Source organism: Rhinolophus sinicus, chromosome 18 (assembly GCF_057876585.1).
Source record: "Rhinolophus sinicus isolate RSI-liver-muscle chromosome 18, RSI-T2T, whole genome shotgun sequence".
NCBI lineage: Eukaryota > Metazoa > Chordata > Mammalia > Chiroptera > Rhinolophidae > Rhinolophus > Rhinolophus sinicus.
The window spans coordinates 116154684-116174061 of NC_142518.1; the positions used below are offsets into that span (position 1 = coordinate 116154684).

The following is a 19378-nucleotide window of genomic DNA, read 5'->3' on the forward strand; positions in this document are numbered from 1 at the left end:
TTGCGGAATCAAGTCAAACACCCATCTGGTTTTCTCTTTAAATGTCATTTATAGCTTTTGTTTTATTTCCAAAGTGGTAAATGTCCTCTGTGATGTGGTCCAACCTTCCCTTTGTGTGTGTGTATGTATGTGCGCGGACGCGCGCTGCAGGTCCAAGCACAGTGCAGCTGGATGCTGTTTGAACTTTGGAGTCAGCTATAACTGGTTAATCTAGTCCCTCCTCTGCTTCTTAGCTGCTTGACCCTGGCCCTCGCTTCACCTTTCTCTCATCTCCTGTTTCTCACTCTTAAGGCCATATCACAAAATGACCCCTACTTGAGGTTACTGGTACAGACTCAATGAAGGGTGGCTGGTTAGCTCATTGGTTAGAGCGTAGTGCTAATAACACCAAGGTTGCCGGTTGGATTCCCTGCATGGGCCACTGTGAGCTGCGCCCTCCTTAAAAAAAAAAAAAAAAGGAGGCTTTTTAAAAGTCTCATTTTAAAAAAAGACTCAATGAGAGTAGAGGTGAACCGGGCTTCCAGCGCCCGAAGCTTCCGGGGGTTCTGCCTGCTGAGGTCAAGGTTGGCGGAGCAGTACAGCCGGGACTGATGCCCGTCGGTGGCCCACCCGGGGGCTGCTTTCCGCACACAGAGCAGGTCCCCCGTCTTGTTGCGTCACCCCGCGAGGCTGCGGGGGCGGCTGGTGCGGGCGCAGCCACGGGATGAGTCACGGTCGGTCAGCGTCTCCGGAACAGGCCCCGCCCGAGTACCTGTCCCGCGCCCGGCAGAGGGCGCTGCAGTGCAACTGCTCCCGCTGCCAAAGACGGCGCTACGTCTGGGTGGGAGGAAAAGATGCGGGGCCCAGAGCTGGGCTGGGTGGGAAATATGTCTGCAGTCCGGTGGTGGCTTTGTTTTTAACACAGAAGTGATATGCACCTCCAAATGACCAGTCCCCGTGCAGAGTAATGGACTCTAGTGAAGTGCCTCTTGTTCGTTCAAAGCTTTTGAGCAGTGATGTGGAAAGCTCGAGACTTCCCAACTCCCCCCAGACTGTCCCTGGTAGGGTGGGTGGCCGCTTTCCAAGGTAGATCTGCCTAGGGACCCAGCCCTTAATCTACTCCCTTCTTACCTTCCCAGCTGAGGTGATGCAGGTAACAGAGATTTTGGCTGACTGTACGACGAAGCGTTTGGTTATTAAGGGACCAGGGTTTCAGTGCCAGCTCCATCTCAAGGTTGCTGTGTAACCTTGGCCATGTCATTATTCATTCATTAACAAAACATTTACTGTCTCCACAAGGCACTGACAGTAGGGAAAGGGAGGAGGCCAAAGCTGTGAACAGACAATTACCCCAACATTCAAACAGCTTATGCGTCACACAGGGTGCCCCATATAGGTGATTGTGATCTGTAAATATGTGCTCACTGAATAAATGCTATGATTTAGTCACCACTCCAGAGAAGGGATTTTTGGTCACTGTTGTGTTCCAGGTACCTAGAACAGTGCCTGGCACACAGTAGGTACTCAGCAATTTGTCAAATGAATGATAGAGGAATGCACTGAGTGTTTCATTAGCACAGAGGGCACCTAACCCACAAGAGCAGTGAGATTTGAACCAAGTGTTGAGGAAAAGGGGGTATTAGCTAGGCATACAGGGCTGGGGGAAGGGGAGACGAGCCAGGCAGAGAGAAGGACCTCAAGGTACAGAGCCCAGTGTCCACACCTCTCTGTGCTTCAATCCCCTCCTGTAAGAAGAAGAGGACGAGGATGGCCCTTTAATCTCTTAGATTCTACTTCTAAGAGTCTTCAGTTCTAGAAATGAATCCAGTTACCCAGGTTAGGGCCTGACCAGTGTGGGACAACTTTGCGGTACAAGAGCTTCAGGTTCTGACTTTTGACTCAGCCCGTCTTCAGAATAAAGGCTTGGTGATCTTAGGCACCTCTTTCCAACCCCTTGCTCTCTTTGACCTTGGAAATCTCCGTTGAATCCCCATATAATTAATTATGCACCACGAAAGTCAGCACGTATTTGTATGTTGCCATGATTTTTCTTTATATTAATTTGGTTTTTGAAATAAAGGTTTTGTTAATTACAGATTGTTAAACTAACAGAGCTTAATTGTGGGCAAAACAGAAAAGTACAAAGAAGAAAACAAAAACCACCCGTACTTTCACTACTCGATGTAGTTCGTTAAAAAAGACACACACGTGAGCTCATATAACCACGTTGTCACATGTCTATCGCATGAGTCTTAAGTCCCCAACGAAAGCATGAGCTGGGGGCAGTTTTCTCTTACCGTCCATTAGTGGTGTCTCTGATGGGAAGAGATGTTGGCTAGGACCCCAAAACTCTGGTTCTGGAGCCAGCTGCAGGCTATCATGCTACGTCCTCAAAAAACATACTGCTCAGAGGATTTTTCATTCTGAGACAGGATTCTGGACCCAAACCACTATGTGGCCTCCTCGTCCCGCATGGAGTTAGGCTAGAATTAGGCTAGATTACTTGGGGGCCACCAGGCCTCCTTGGGTCCAGACCAGAGACAGTGCTGAGCAACTTTTGGGGGGGCATGGGGAGGGGCTGCTTGGGAACTTGCTTCCCTACCTGCCTGAAGGGAGTCCCCACAAATAAACCCATAACCCTAGCTTACTAAGTTTCCCTGCCTCCTCCTATAAGAGCTCCGTCCCCAGCACACTGGACCCTTTCTGTGTCCCATTTCTGTGCTATTATTCAACGTGTGATCCATGGGCCAGCATCATGGATCTCTAGATGATGGTTTGTATATTAAAGTTTATAAGGCAAAGTTTAGATTCGATTTCAGAAGGTCTGGGGTGGAACCTGATACTCTTCACTTTGTAACAAGCTCCTAAGTAATAGTGATGTTGCTGGTCCACAGACCACACTTTGAGCAGCAAAGATCTAAAAGCCTCTTTTGCCCTCCCTTTTCCTCCCTGCCTGAAGGTGAAAGGGCAGGAGAGGCCCCGAGTGTTCCCTAGAGGTTGGAATGTGCAGACATACACATGCACACAATTGAGGGCTATGTCTTGGGTGTTGAATAAATGTTTGGTGAGTGACTACATGAAGTTGAGAAGTGAGAAGACTTAAGGCTACACCCCCCCCCCGCTCCACTGACCTTCCCATTTCAGTGGTGATGCTCTGTCTTTCCTTTCTCACTGTTTCTGTTCTCACTCTGATACTTCTCATCTATCACCTGCCTTCCTGTCTCTAGTCTCTTTCCCCTCCAGTTTATTAATAAGAGTCCGCAGCTACACCCCAGGTCTTGAAGAAATACTTCCAGACTCTTTCTTCTCCACTCTGAACCTGGTTTTTCTACCTTGGTGTCTCTGGGTCCTGGAAACCATCTCTGGTTTTCCCAACTGCCCTCTTTGATCCTAGACCTGTTTCTAGGACCTGACCTGCTATGCCCTTGCACCCAACTACTTTTGCATTCCAGTCTGGTTACAGTACCCCAGGCCCCTGCTTGGCCTGCAGGGAAAGTCAAACATGGTGGCCTAGTTCTCTATTTTCATGTTCTTATTACTTTGTATATGTTGTCTTCCTAAGTAAACTCTAAACTCCTGGAGGGCAGGCCTCTCTGTGTCTTATTCCTCTCTTTATCCCTTGCAACACCAGCATCTTCATTCATTCATTCATTCATTCATTCATTCATTCATTTCGCAAAGACTGAATGTCCATTCTATGCCACCAGGCCTGATACCAAATGCTAGGGTAGCAAAGGGGAGGCAATATATTTAAGGAGATCCAAGGTAACAGAGAAGTTCAATAACAAGATTGGCAAGCTGATTTTGGTCCCAGGCCAGTGGAAATATTTGTGAAAATGGTTGGTGAACAGACAGGGCCTGCCCATGCCTAGAACAGATAAAGATTAGGGGCCTTGGGGAGAAGTGGGAGTAGGAGATGGAGTATTGTCTGCTTTTTTTCAAAATGTGTGCAGAGAAGGGGAAATAGCAATTATGGTCTTGACAAAAACAATATTTCCAGTTGTTACCTGAAACAATAGGATTGGAGGGTATAATTCTAAGTGGTGGGTGATGTAATGGGAATAGCACTGAACTAAATTTCTTTGTAGAACTCAGATTCCACGACCCTTTGACCTGGGTTTCAGCGCCAGCTCTCCCTCTTGCTCACTCTCAGACCTTGGCACAGCCTCAGTTTCTTCCTCTCTGACACGGCAGGATGTGGAGCAGCGTGGTATGTGTGAGCTTGGGCCCATGAACTGGAAGCTTCCTCTGAGCTCTTTACATTCTTGGCAGTGTGGCAGGAAGAGAAGTCCAGAGTAGGAAGGCTCAAGAAGCAGAGCAGGCTGGGAGGTGGCCGAGGAGTGGAGAGGGAAAGGCCTGGAGAGGGGCTGACGCATCGGTGGTATATTTAGGAGGAAATGGAACTGACAGGAACTGTCAATCCACCACACGGTGGGGAAGAAGCAAGACCGGTGAAAGAAGCTGAAGATTTTGCTCCAACTCAGGAGGACTGACTGACAGGAATCTTGGGTCCCAAGCCCAGCACTGCCAGCAAACTGCCGTGTGTCCTTAGTCCAGTCCTTGCCTCTTTCTGGGTCTCAGCAGTTGTCACATCTGCACAGTGAAGGGATGGCTTTGATCATCCCAACCCCTCTCCCTGACCCATGACAACTGCAAGAAGTTAAGGAGTGCTTCAGTCTTCCAAATTGCCCTTTAGCTTGTTAGACTCGTAAATGGGAAGCCCAGGGCCACGGCACAGCCCTTAACGCTTGCAGTGCCTTGAGCATCTGGGTAGGGGGACCAGCGGGTGAGTCATGAGTGGAGCTGTAGGGAGAGGCCTTGGGGACTCTCCTGAGAGGTGATGCCCAGTGGTGGCCAGTCCCTGAAAAGGAGCGTGTTTCTTGGCCTCAGAAGACCTGGCCTTGGCAGTGTTTTAAAGGAGACATTTAAAGATCCCAGGTCCCCAAAGCATAGAAATGTCACGGCATTATGTATGGTGTTGCATCATCTTTGCATAGGAGGGGACATTAGCTGGAAATAGGGCTTTGCCCTGGAGTTTGAATAAATGAACTCTGCACCCTGATCTATAGAAGCCCATTTGCAGAGAACAGTAAGAGCTAACTGTAAAGAGCCTCTTCTATGTCCTCATCTGGATCTAAGCACTTGACATGTGCTCATGAACTCACTGTAAACCCCATGTTACAGATGAGGAGACAGGCACAGAGAGGCTAAGTAGGTTGACCCACATCACACAGCTAATGAGTGGAGGCGCAGGAGACCTGTGTCCAGAGCAATAAGCCCCAGTGCTATTAGCAGTGTCTCTGACTGTCACCAGTAGAATTACAGCTTTTCATATCACATTACAATTGTTGAAGGTATGTCAAAAAATCATTTATACTCATCACTACCTCAAAATTATGGTAGTCATTAGACCCACTGCTAGATCTTATTATATTGAATGTGTTCATCAACAAGCACGCATGACTAGATTGTAAATTGCGTCTCAGTATACAGTAATCAGTTTCCTTTGTAATGTTGGGTAATTTATTTAATGCATTTAAAAGCACTTTTTTCCAAGAAAACGTCCATAGGCAGCACCAGACTGCCAAAGCTGGTGGGGTCCACACCATGCTCTAGGGTGCTCTTCGGATAGAGGGCGCACTGCAGACTTGGGGAGCTCTGTGCCAGCTGCTTTGCCCATGTGCTCTTTTTTTTTTTTTTTTTTTTTTTTTTTTTTTTTTTTTTAACAGGACTTTATTGGGGAACAATGGTCAAATTGTTGTCCTTTCAATCCTAGTCGTGGAGGGTTCCGTTCAGCTTCAAGTTGTTGTTCTTTCAGTCTTAGTTGTGGAGGGCACAGCTCAGCTCCAGGTCCAGTTGCCGTTGCTAGTTGCAGGGGGCACAGCCCACCATCCCTTGCGGGAGTTGAACCAGCAACCTTGTGGTTGAGAGCCCACGCTCCAACCAACAACTGAGCCATCCGGGAGGCAGCTCAGCTCAAGGTGCCGTGTTCAATCTTAGTTGCAGGGGGCAGAGCCCACCATCCCTTGCAGGACTCGAGGAATTGAACTGGCAACCTTGTGGTTGAGAGCCCACTGGCCCATGTGGGAATCGAACCGGCAGCCTTCGGAGTCAGGAGCACGGAGCTCTAACCGCCTGAGCCACCGGGCCGGCCCCTGCCCATGTGCTCTTAATGCAGCCCCTCGACTCAGGGAGTGTGCTGTGATTGTCCCACTTGATTCATGAGGACACCAGGGCTAGTGATGGGGGGAGCCACGTCTTCAGTCTCTGTTAAGTAAGTGACCAGGTGTGTGTCTTTGTTGGAAGATGAGTGCCAGCCCTCAAAGCAGTTCCCTCAAATACCAATGACCCTCTTAGGACAAAGGACACCTGAATGCACACTAGGTGACAGCAGTTTTTGAGCCCCAGTGCATGTCCAGACCTGGGGTACGGAACGCCTTCGTCCGTCCCCATATGTGCTATCTGGCCACCCTTATCCTGATTCCCTGATGCGGTGTGGGAAGCCCACAATCTGTACTTTGCACCTGTGACTGGAACACGCGCGGGGTTGGTTTTTACAGCGGCAGTGCCCACCGCAGACTAACGGAATTGGGTTTTCCCCCTGAAGAGCCTCAGGACATTCTCATGCGGACACAACTGAGGAGGGGCCACCAGGGCCACAGACGGGCTCCCGGCCCTGTCAGGCTGATGGCTTAGCTGCTTTTCCCACAGAGGGAACTGGGAAATATGGGGGCAAGGGGACGATGAGGGTGTGCTCACAGCCTCTTCCTGCGCCCTCACCCTTGAATGGCAGATCCTGCCAGGTCGTTAGCGCCTTGTCAGGAGCAGGGAATACTGTCTACTCCTCCGCCTCTGGCACATACACAAAATGGCTTACACCAGATTCTTCCCCTTCCCAACCCAGCAGAACGTCCCAACTCTGATCCAGGGGAATATCTGGTGGCCGGGGCCAGACAGCACACTGGGGGGTCAGACACCAGGTCCCCAAGTCTGCAGGCTTCTGCTGTGACAGGAGAATGCAGCAAGCTGGGGGCTCGGCAGGGCTGCGATGATTATCGTTTCACTATCAAGAAACGAGACTTGCTGACACTGACACAGGGCGCGATGTTAGAAGCAGTACTCCTGGTCCAGTGCTCCTTTTCCCACAGCCACCTCCAGACTTCAGCTTTGGCCCCTAACCTACCGATCCCAGGAAACTGACCCACACTCCACCATGGCACCGTGACTCTAACAGGATCTGTCAAGCCCCAAGCAGACGTCTGGAGCTGGCTGCTTTGTGGGCATCTCGAACAAACCTCCGGGTCTGAGTCTGGATGGAGAGTGGAGGGGTAGTGCACTTGGGGTCTGGTGCTTGTGTTGCCTTCCCCCACCTTTTGTTTCGGGACATTTTAGCCAGGTGAGATTCCCCACCCCACCCCCACCCCAAAGTGGAGACTATGTCTTTAAGAAAGGACGAGTCAGAGCTACAGGGATCAGTTTCAGGCAGCCCTCAGAAGGCAAATCTGGATTGAGTTTAGGAAGAAAAAAGAAGGGGTTAGCTTTGGTCCTGCCTCCTTTCCTTTCTCTCCTTTGCTCGTCCCTCCTCCAGCCTTAGTCTGGAAAGTCAGTTAACTCGGCCAGGAGGTTACGGAGCCTTGTCCTCTCACCTTGGCCCTCCTCCAGCTCCCGAGCACATCTGGAGGACTGTGGGGCAAGTTGCTGGAATGATTAGGTACGTGGTCTGGACATTTTAACCTTTGGCCTGTCAGGAAGATCTGCGAAGTGTCCAATGTGGACCTGGTGGGAGGTGGGAGGGGCACCCCCAGGACCTCTACGAATGTTGCTAACTGAGGCAGGAAGACGGGTGGGCTTTCATCTCGGTGACTGCACCAGGGGTCTGTGTTCAGGAGTCTCAGGGCTCAGAGAGAGGCCTGGTCCGGGCAGCCAGCCTCCCTCCCTGGGAGTTGCCTACCCAACCCCTGATGGGTGGGAGTGTAGAGTGTGGGCTTCACTGCTACTACTGGAAGAACTGACGCCAGAGGGGTGCTGGCAACCCCAGGAGAAAGGCACACGGGAACAGGTCCAGCCCCAGCCATCTGACTGCCTGTCCATGACACCCTGGTGGCATGTAACCTCTCAGATGAGGCGAATGGGGTTCAGGCTGCACAAGTTGCATGTGCGGTGGGCCAGGAGTCATGCAAGGGCCTCTCGGGCTTATTTTCACTTCGTGGGGTGACTAAAAGCAAGGCTGTTAGTTTTTAAGGACTTCAGTTTACACTTCAGAGGAAAGGACTTAATGCTGCTTAGCTGGAAGGGGGAAGCACAGAGGTAGAGAAGGCAAACTGGGCTGATGACAGAGAGTTCTGTGAGCTCAAGAATGCTTTCCCCGTATATTTTTGGATTCATCTGTGCATTTATTTATGTATTTATTCAATGAACATCTGTTAAATGCCTATTGGCAACCACTGCAACCCAATATGTCAGCTGAGCTCCCACTTGACCTCCTTCTCTAGGTCTCTATTCCTGCCTTCGCACACCCACATCCTGGCCCATTTGACAGGGGACAAGGCACCAGCTTCTAGTGCACTCAGGTGACCTGATGAGGGCAAGATAAGTGCTGACGTTGTTGGCACTACAGTGGGACGTCTCACCTGACAACAGTCCCTCTTGAAACAGACTTGGGCCTCGGCCCCAAACATGACCTCAACTAGTGGGAAGGATTTTGCCAGTCAGGAAGCAGCAGGGACACAGAAGTTCAGCCTACCTCCTCCCAGACAGAAGGAGTGGTCCAAGCCTTCTTTAGAAAATTAGGGGTAGAACTGGGCCCCTGACTGGGCCTTCAGCCTCATATGTGAGCCAAGCATTAGTTTCATTTGCCAAGAGCATGTGAGGACGTTGTTCTTTGTGACTTAAGCAAGTTGTCATAATCTGGGCAGGAGGCATGCTGGGATCTCAGCCATCTAGGAATATTGGTTCTTGGGTGGTCTTTTGGGTGTGGAAGGCTTAGGCATGTTACAGACTGGCTTGAGTGTGTGTGTGTGTGTGTGTGTGTGTGCACGCACACACTATATAGGAAGTAGTCCCTAGGAGAAGAAGCCTGGTGAAGTGTAACCTTCCCCAAGAAGGCTTGGGATTCAGGACTGGACTAACAACTGGCAGGTTGCTCAAGGGCCCAATGAATCCAGTGAAAGAGCAGTGAGAGCAATGCCAGGGCCTGCTCACGCTGCTGGGGGCGGAGATGAGAGGGGCTGAGCGGAACTGCCAGGAGCTACCACCACCCTACTTAAAAACAAAGCCTCATAGCAATATCTGTCCACATTGCACTCTTGGGCTTGCACTGCCCTTATCTGAGGGCTTATTTCTGAGCTTGGAAGGGAGATGGGGAATAGACTGTGATTTTCTGAGGCTTATGACGGTGACTGTCATGCAGGGTGTCAGGCGGGGTCTCTGGTCCCGCTCCCCACATAAGAAGGCAGGACATGGTGAGGAACCACAAAAAGGAACACCCACGGAGCCATAGATAGGGCAGTCATACCACTATATTCTCACTGGTGGCTGGGTTGGAGACACAGGAAGCAGGAACCATACTATCCACAACCTGCTGTCCACTTTTCTGTCAACGAACCGACCCACTAACTGCAATCCGTGCTTGCAGGCTCAGCCACCATCTTCTTGCTAGCCCCCATTTTCTGCTAGCGTAGCCATGGCAGTTATATTAGTGGCCAATGGCTCACTGGTTACAGCTGACGGCCAACTAGCCACAGCTGATGGCCATCCAATCACAGTTAATGGCCATTTACTACCTGAGCCAGCACCTTTCTATGTGAGGCCGAGAGCCTGGAAACTGCTCTCTGGGCTCTGTCCCCACAGTGACACTCTGCAAAGTTATCTTTGTCCACCCTTCAAATCCCACCGTGGCTGCCCCTGGTACCCAGGAAGGGCTATCACACAGCTGGACCTCCTGCTGCAGCACAGAGGCCCTGCCCTCTGACATGCTGCGCCCACTTCTTGGACCATGGGCTCTGCCTGCAAGGCACTGTCACCCTTTCAGAGAAGAAAGCAGTTGTCCCAAGTAAGTTGTTCAGTTGGGTGGCTGGGGAGAAGGAGGCAGGGAAAGCAGGGGATTGTGTCAGGAAGGTTAACTGCCAGCCACGTCCTGGGGATAAAACACGGGGCGTGGCCTTCCCATCTGGAGCCACTTCACGGCAGAAGCTCAGGAAAGGCTGTTTCCTCTCCTTCATGAGTGCAGTTTTGAGAGCTGCTTAGTTTCCCCTCCATTTTCTCTCCAAGTCTGATTGTCTGCGGGGAGCAGGTTTTGTGCACCATCTTTTTAAAGTGGAGAAAACCGCCCCTTAAATGTAAAGCTGAGTAATTTCAGTAAAAAGATCCAAGGGAACAAGGCGTCTGCCCAAGTATGGGAAAGTATCCATCCATCTCTCCACTTCATCAGAAAAATAATCCGCCGAGTAGTGAGTCACGCTGGCTGCCTGTCAGCAAACACCACCATCCTCATCCACAGAGCCTGGAATAACGTAGGTGAGATGACAGCAGCCCTGACAAATAGAAGACGCGAAGCGACTCACATTCCTGATGCCACAGCTGTTTGCACCATCCTTGCCCTCTCCTGAGCAATAGATAATGCACTGAACCAGGCTGTGTCATCTGTGAGGCAGATCAATGTGGCTGGGGTGCGTCGTGCATCTTGATAAGTTGGGGTCTCTTGCAGGGGCCCCTCAGGATCACAGCTGGGGAGGTTGTTCAGGGAGGAAAACGTACATAGAGTATATCGCGTCAAGCGGACTAGTTGGGAATGTGCAGCTACACAAATTTTTACTTTTGTGCACATCTGTGTGTAACCACCATGCAGATCAACATTTAGAACATTCTCCACAACCCAGAAGACTCACTTTTGCCCCTTTCACTTGGAGATCCTTTATTTACATGCACCAAAGTGCTGTCACCAAATGTTTATGGTGATGTGCTGGTAAATGTTTAACAGCCAGTGCTGGTGTGTGTAGGCGTTCCCTGCTTTGGATCATTTGCCAATGTTTGTGGCGTGAATATGCCTGCCATGGCTCATTTCAGCCTATGAACAGTTTACCAGCTGACTTGCAAAATTCTGAAAATTTAACAATGGGTTCCAGCCCAGCCTGGTGGGGTGCAGGTAAAGGCAGGCTCTCCAATAGTCCCAGGTCCAGTCCCTTTACTGAGGAGAGAAGTGTTGGCGGGATTTCAAGTAATCTGTAACTTCCATTGTCCATGCACCAAATGTCAGTTGTGTCACTATCTCATGGCAAGGTCTCAGGTCACAAACGTGAGTAAACCATGGCTCTGTCTCTCAAGGAGCTTGCATAATTTAATGCTTGGAGGAAAAGGCAGACATACGCAGGTATATACGCAATAAAGGGTTCTAGAGGCTGCAGTAGGAGACTACATGGAATTATTGAGGGCCCCAAAGAGGATTCACTTCTGCCTTGGAGTCTGAAATGCATTTCTTAGCCCACTTTACCTTGGAAGTACCTTGAGGTTGAGGAAAAGTGCATCAGACTCATATATGACTGTCTTGGATTTGATTCCACCTCTTCCATGCTGTGTGATCTTGGGCAAGTCACTTAACAACTCTGAGCCTCAGGTTCCTCATCTGTAAAATAGGAGTGATAGTAGTACCTGCCCTATATCATCATTTTGAGTATTAAATGAGATAATTCATGTATAGCACTTAGCATATATGAGCATTTACTAATTATTAGCTTCAATTAGGAATTATTAACTACTAACTTGGACAAGCTCTGAGCCTCTGAGACTCATTTTCTTAATCTGTGAAATGAGAGTAAAATGCCAACCTTGTCAGGGTTGCCTTGAGAACTAAATACACTCATGTATGTGAATTGTCTGCCCACAGCTGGTTCTCAGCAAATGTTGGTTTTCCTCCCTTCCCCACTTTCCAATATACTGATTTATGCCCTCTCCCGAAAAAGTCCACCTCTGACATCTCAGGAAATAAATACATCAAGTAAATACCCCAACTCCACTTTTTTAAACTTTTATTTTTAAATAATTATACATTTATAGGAAGTTGCAAAAAGTGTATAGGGGGTCCTTTGACCCTTCAGCCAGTTTCCCCATGCGCTCTCTGTGTGTGTGTGTGTGTGTGTGTGTGTGTGTGTGTGTGTGTGTAATTTTATCACCTGTGGATTTGTGTAACCATTCCCACAATCAAGATGCAGAACTGTTCGATCACCACAAGAGTCCCCTGGTGCTGCCTCCTGTTATTCACACCATTACCCACTTCCCCCATTGTTAACTCCCGGCAACCAAAACTCTCTTCTCCACCTATGTGATTTTCTTTCCAGAATGTTCTAAAAAGGAATTCATATCATATATAACCTTTCAAGACGGGCTTTTTTCATTCAGTATAATTTTCTTGAAGTCTTTGCAAGTTGTTGCTTCTATCAACAGTTTACTCCTTTTTATTGCTGAGTAGTCGTCTATGGTATCAATGTACCAGTTCATTTAACCTTTCACCTGTAGAAAGACATCTGGGTTGTTTCCACTTTGGGGCTATTGTGATTAAAGCTGCTATGAACAATCATGTAACAGGTTTTTATGAGGACAGACATTTTCATTTCTTTGGCACAAACGTCCAAGAGTACAATTGCTGGGTCATATGGTAGTTGCAAGTTTAGCTTTTGAAGTAATTTGCCAAACTGTTTTCCAGAATGGCCGTGCCATCTCACATTCCCACCAGCAGTGTGTGAAGGACCCAGTTTCTCTGCATCCTCACCAGCATTTGGTGTGGTTACTTTTTTTTTTTTTTTTTTAATTTTAGCCATTCTGGTAGGGATGGTGTCACACTGTGGTTTGAACTTAACATTTTCCTAATGGCTAATGATGTTGAATATTTTTTCATGCGTTTATTTGCCATCTGTATATCCTCTTCAGTGCTTTGTCTGTTCATGGCTTTTGCCCATTTTCTGATTGGATTGTTTGGTTTTTTACTGTTGACTTTTTACACTGCTTTATGCATTCTAGATACTAGTTATTTATTGGCTACATGGTTTGCAAGTACTTTCTCCCACTCTGCAGAACAATAAAATAATTTTGATGAGATTCAAGTTATCAATTTTTTCTTTTATGGTTTATCCTTTCAACGTTAACTCCATGTGTATGTTTAAATCATCCATTTTGAGTTAATTCTTTTGTAAGTTGTGAGGCTTAGGTCAAGGTTTTGTTTGTTTGTTTGTTTTTGTTTGTTTGTTTGCCTGTGGATGTCAATCCCTTCAGTGCCATTTGTTGAAAAGGCCATCCTCCCTCCACTGAAATGCTTTTGAACCTTTGGCAAAAATCAGTTGGGCGTATTTTGTGTGTTTATTTCTGGGTTCTCTGTTCTGTTCCATTGATCTGTATACCTATCCTTCCACCAATACCACACAGTCTTGATTAATGTAGCTATGTAGTAGGCCTTATCACTAAGTACAGTGATTCCTCCCACTTCACTCTTCTTTTTCAATACATTTTTAGATATTGCAGGGCCCAGTGCCTTTCCACAGAAATTTTATAATAAGCTTGTCTACAGCTAAAAAAACAAACAAACAACAACAAAAAGCCTTGTGAAATTTTGATAGGAATTGTATTAAACCTGTAAACCAATTTGGGAAGAAGTGACATATTTACTATATCGAGCCTTCCAATCCATGAACATAGTATGTCTCTCCATTTATTTAAGTCTTCTCTGATTTCTTTCTGAGCGTCTAGTAATTTTCAGCATAGAGATCATGTACAAGTTTAACATATAAGTATTTCATTTTCTTTGGAACAATTGTGAATGATATTATATGGTTCTAATTTGTGTCCCACACTGTAAATGCTAGTGTATAGAAATGCAATTGCCTTTTCTGTGTTGATTTTGTATAGTGCAACCTTGCTGAACACACTTATTAGTTCTAAGAATTTTTATGTAGATTCCTTAGGATTTTCTGTATAGACAATCATGCCATCTGCAAATAGGGACAGTTTTATTTCTTCCTTTCCAATCTGTATGCCTTTTATTTCTTTTTATTGCTTTATTGCAATGGTTAACACTTTCAATACTATGTTGAATAAGAGTGGTGAGAATAGATATCCTTGCCTTGTTCTTGATCTCTAGGGAAAAATAGTCAATCTTTCACCATTAAATTTAACGTTAGCTGCAGAATTTTGTGTGTGTGTTCTTTACTGTGTTTCCCCAAAAATAAGACCTAACTGGACAATCAGCTCTAATGCATCTTTTGGAGCAAAAATTAATGTAAGACCCGGTCTTATTTTACTATAAGACTGAGTATCATATCATATCATATCATATCATATCATATCATATCATATCATATCATACTGGGTCTTCTGTTAATTTTTGCTCCAAAAGACCCATTAGAGCTGATTGTCTGGCTAGGTCTTATTTTCTGGGAAACAAGGTAGTAAGTTGAGGGAGTTTCCCCCCCTTCCTAGTTTTCTGAGAGTTTCTATCATGAATGGGCGTTGGGTTTTGCCAAATGGTTTTGCTGCTTCAATTGATCTGATCACATAATTCTTCTTTTCAGTCTGTTGATATGGTAGATTACACTGATTTTTCAAATATTGAACAAGCCTTGCATTTTTAGAATAAAGTGTCACTAGAATAAAATATCCACTTTGTCATGGTATTTAATTCTTTTTACATATTACTGAACTCTATTTGCTAATATTTTGTTAAGCATCTTTGTGTCCATATTCATGAATTATTAATCTGTAGGTTTTGTTTTTATACTATCTTTGTCTAATTTGGTATTAGTGTGATGCTGAATGAATGAATTGGGGGAGTGTTCCCTCCTTTTCTATTTTCTGTAAAAGATTTTATAAAATTGGTGTTAATTTTTCTTTCACTGTTTGGTAGAATTCTCCAGTGAAACCATCTGGGCATGGAGATACTATTTCTTTTTGGAAACTTTTAAAATTTTGAATTCAATTTTTAAAATCATTATAGGACTATTCAGATGATCTATTTTGTGATTGAGCTTTGGTGGTTTGTGGGGGGTTTTTATTTTATTTTTTTTATTGGGGAACAGCGTGTTTTTCCAGGACCCATCAGCTCCAAGTCGTCATTGTTTTCAATCTAGTTGCGGATAGCGCAGCTTACTGGCCCATATGAGAATTGAACCGATGACCTTGGTGTTATGAGCATTGCACTCTTACCATTGAGCCAACCGGCTGCCCTGGTAGTTTGTGGTTTTGAGGTCCATTTCTTCTAAGTTGTTGAATTTATGAGTGTAAAATCATTTATAATATTTGCTTATTATCCTTTTAGTGGTTTCGGGATCTGTACTGATATCCCTGTTTCATTCCTGATATTGATGATTTGTGTCTTCTCTCTTTTTTACTTCTGCTAGTTTTGCTAGAGGTTATAAATTTTATTAATTTTTTTTAAGAATCAGCTTTTTGTTTCATTGATTTTGCTTGACTGCTTTCTCATTTTCAATTTCATTGATTTCTGCTCTTATCTTTATTATTTCCGTCATTCTTCTTGCTTTGGGTCTATTTTTTTCTCCTACTTTCTTGAGGTAGGAACTTAGATTATGGATCTGAGGACTTTTCCCTTTTTTAATGTAAGCATTTAGTGCTGTAAGTTTCCCTCTAAGTACTGCTTTAGCTGCTTCCCACAAATTTTGATATGTTGTATTTTAATTTTCGTTCAGTTCAATGTTTTAAATTTCCTGTGAGGCTTCCTTTTTGGCTGTGAATTGTTTAGAAGTGTGTTATTTAATTTCCAAGTGTTTGGAAATTTTCTTGTTGTCTTTTTTTACTTATTTGTAGTTTGATTCCATTATGGTCAGAGAATACACTCAATATGATTTAAAACATTTTTAACTTATTGAGGTTTATTTACATATAGTCTAGAATAAGATTTACCTTAGTGAATGTTTTATGAATGCTTGAAAAAATGTGTATTCTTCTCTTGTTGGATGGAGGGTTCTATGCATATTAATTTGATCCCATGGATTGATTGTATTGCTGAGTCCTTCTGATTTTCTGTCTAGTATGTCTATCAATTATTTAAAATGGAGTATTTAAGTCCCCAACTATAATTGTGGATTTATCTGTTTCATCTTTCAGCTTTATTAGTTTTTGTTTCTTGTATTTTGCAGCTTTATTGTTTGATGCGTCCCTATTTAGGATTGCTATGTCTTCCTGGTGGTTTGATCCTTTTATCATTATGTAATGTCTCTCTTTTTCTCTAGTAATTTTCTTTGCTCTAAAGTCTACTTTATCTGATGTCAATATAGTCTCTCCTGCTTTTTAAAATTAATGTCTTCGTGACATGTCTTTTCCCATCTTTTTACTTTCAACCTACCTATATTGTTATGTTTTAAGCAAGTTTCCTGTGAACAACATATAGTTGGGTCATGTATTTTAGTCCACTCTGCTAATCTCTATCTTTCAGTTTTAATATATAGACCATTTACATTTAATGTAATTATTGGTATGTTAGGGCTTAAGTCTGCTACTTTATCTTTTGTTTTCTGGTTTGCTTTTCCTGTCTTCATGTGGGTTACATGAATATTTTTAAAAATCCCATTCTGATGTATCTAGTGTCTTTGAGTGTATCTCTTTGTATAGCTTTGCTGTAGGTGTGTGTGTGTGTGTGTGTGTGTGTGTGTGTGTGTGTGTGTATCCTATCACAGTTGCTGGTGTTGTCATTTTACCAGTTCAAGTGAAGTGTAGAAATATTGCCTCCTTTTATGTCCTTCTGACCTCCCTTTGTTTATAATTGTCTTAAATATTTCCTCTACATACATTTAGAACCACATCAGACAGTATTATAATTTTTGCTTCAACCATAAAACATAATTTAGAAACTTTAAGAGAAGAAAACTCTATTGTATTTATCCATATGTTTGCTTACCATGTGCTTTCTTCCTTCCTGATGTTCCAAAGTTTCTTTTTAAATCATTTCCTTTATGTTTAAAGCACTTCCTTTAGGTATTCTGTCAGGCTAAGGTCTCCTGATGACAAATTCTCTTAGTTTTCCTTCCTCTGACAAGGTTTTGATTTCCCCTTCATTCCTCAAAGATATTTTTGTTGGATATAGGATTCTTGCTTGACAGCTCTTTTCTTTCAGCACTTGAAAAATGTGCTACTTTTTTCTGAACTCCATGGTATCTGATGAAACTGGTTTCTGTCAGTTGAATTGTTTTTCCACTGTGGGTAACGGATTGTTTTTCTCTGACGGCTTTCAAGATGTTCTTCTTTGTCTTTAGTTTTCAGAAGTTTATTTATGACTTGTGTTGGTGTTAATTTTGAGGGGTTTATTCTATTAGGGTTTGCTCACCTTCTTGAATCTGTAGTCTTATGCCTTTCACCAAATTTGGGAAGTTTTCATTCTTTATTTCTAGTCTGACCTTATTTCTCCTCTCCTTCTTGGGCCCTGACCATAAAAATCTTAGATGTTTTGTTATTGTTCCACAAGTCTCTGATGCTCTGTCCATGCTTTTTCAGATTATTTTCTCTCTGCTGTTCAGATTGTATAATTTCTATTGTTCTATTTTCAAGTCCATTGATCCTTTCCTCTGTCATGTTATTTCTTCTACTGAGCCTACCCAGCAAGGTTTTATTACTGTATTTTTCAGTTCTATCATTTCCATTGGGCTCATTTTTTTATATCTGTTGCATTGGTTGTGATTTTCTATTTTTTAAATTTTTTCAAGAGTATTTTTTGAAGCATTTTATGATGGCTGCTTTAAAATCCTTGCTCAGTAATGCCAACAACTGATTCATCTTGGTGTAGGGATGTGTTGATTGTCTTTTCTCATTCATGTTGTGATTTTCCTGGTTCTTGGTATGATGAATGATTGTTTTAGAGTATCCTGGACAGTTTGGATATTGTGTTGGAAGACTTTGGATCCTATTTCAAGCTTCTATTTTAGCAGGCAGTCATTCTGTTTAGGTTAAACAGGCAGGTCATGGCCTACTTCTTCTGTGGATTGTGGTTCCGATGACAATTTCATTTTCAGAGTCCTTGTAGTACTATTCTGATCTGCTTTGTTCACCCTACTGGTGCTTCCCACAGGAGCAGAATGTGCTTCCCCAGGATTGATGCTGCTAGGTAGGGGTGGGAGATACCAGGACAGCAAAGAAGGAAAACTCTTCCCCAGGCCAGATACCTGTGGGGATCCCACTTGATCCCTACTGATGCCTCCAGTAGTGGTAGGAGGTGCTTCTCCAGGCCTCTCACTGAGTTCCTCTTGGTAAGTCGTGAGAGATACCAGGCTGCAAAGCAGAGAATGCCTCACCTAGCCAACTCTCTGGAAAGGTGGTGCCAACAGGGCTCCCACTCAACCTCTGCTAATGCCACCAGGGAGGAAAAGGCCTACTTAGGCCACCTTCTGTCACTGGATAGATGGCTGGGAGATGCCAGACCCAGGTTGCCTTCTGCCACCAGGTGGAGGGTTGGGAAATGCTGATGAATGCCTTTTAACACAGAATCCAAACCACCAGGAAGCTTCAAGAATCTATTTGCTTTGGCAGCATAGGACTCATATTTCCAGATGCACATGATGAGAAGGGGGCCTGGGAGCCTGGAACCTAATCACAGTTCTTATCCTTGGACAAATCACTTCACTGTCTGAGCCTCAACTGCCTCCTCTATAAAATGAGGTGAAAGTGGCCCTTCCTTACCAGGGTCATGTGAAAGTTTAAATGATCTATGGTCTGTGGTAGACCTGTGATACACCCACCCCAATGCCTGCTGAAGGAAGCCCTCAACAAAAGACAATACAGGGAAAACCTGAAACACCTTTCTGCCCCACATTTTCAAAATTATAGACTCTTTCAAACATAAAGCAAAGTAGAGAGAAAAATGTCAAATCTTAACATTTTGCCACATTTGCTTCAGATCTTTTCTAAGAAACAGCTCATTACAGATCTGTGAGCCCCACCCCATCCTGGTCTAGAAGAAGCCAGCATTCCAAATTGCCTGTTCCTAATTCCCATGCATGTATTTATACTTTCACCACATATGTATGCATCCATAAACAATATATATTATTTTGCATGTTTTTAAACTTTATATAAATGGCATCATACTGTGCATACATATTCTTCTGCAATTTTCTTTTTTTAACATTATGCTTTTGAGATTTATCCATGCTGATATACAAGTTATAACTGATTTATTTTTATTGCTGTATATACTATTCCATGTAATGGCTGTACCACAATTTATTTATCCATTCTGCAGTTGTTAGACATGTAGATTTCTTCTCATTTTTCACTGTCTACAAACAATGCCCCTTGAAAAGCCTTTTGAATCATTCAAAAACATCTCTAATTTTGAGTTCTATCAAGTTCAGTGGAAGGTATAGTTCCAAGCAATGATTCCCGTGTGGTCTCTGCAGGAAATCTCACAAAG

The 19378-nt window shown here is 44.6% G+C and overlaps 1 protein-coding gene across 5 annotated transcripts in view; it reads left to right on the plus strand.

Moving 5' to 3' along the window:
- The window catches only part of NHSL2 (NHS like 2), a 187411-nt gene that overhangs the window by 78669 nt on the left and 89364 nt on the right, over nucleotides 1-19378 (plus strand). Inside the window, exon 1 of one of the 5 annotated variants that reach the window (XM_088795203.1) lies at nucleotides 7598-7690. The exons of the other annotated variants lie outside the window; for them this stretch is intronic. The gene's annotated coding sequence lies outside the window, so the exon portion shown is untranslated. Of the gene's footprint in view, nucleotides 1-7597; nucleotides 7691-19378 lie in introns of those variants that run through there. 5 annotated transcript variants of the gene reach the window in all.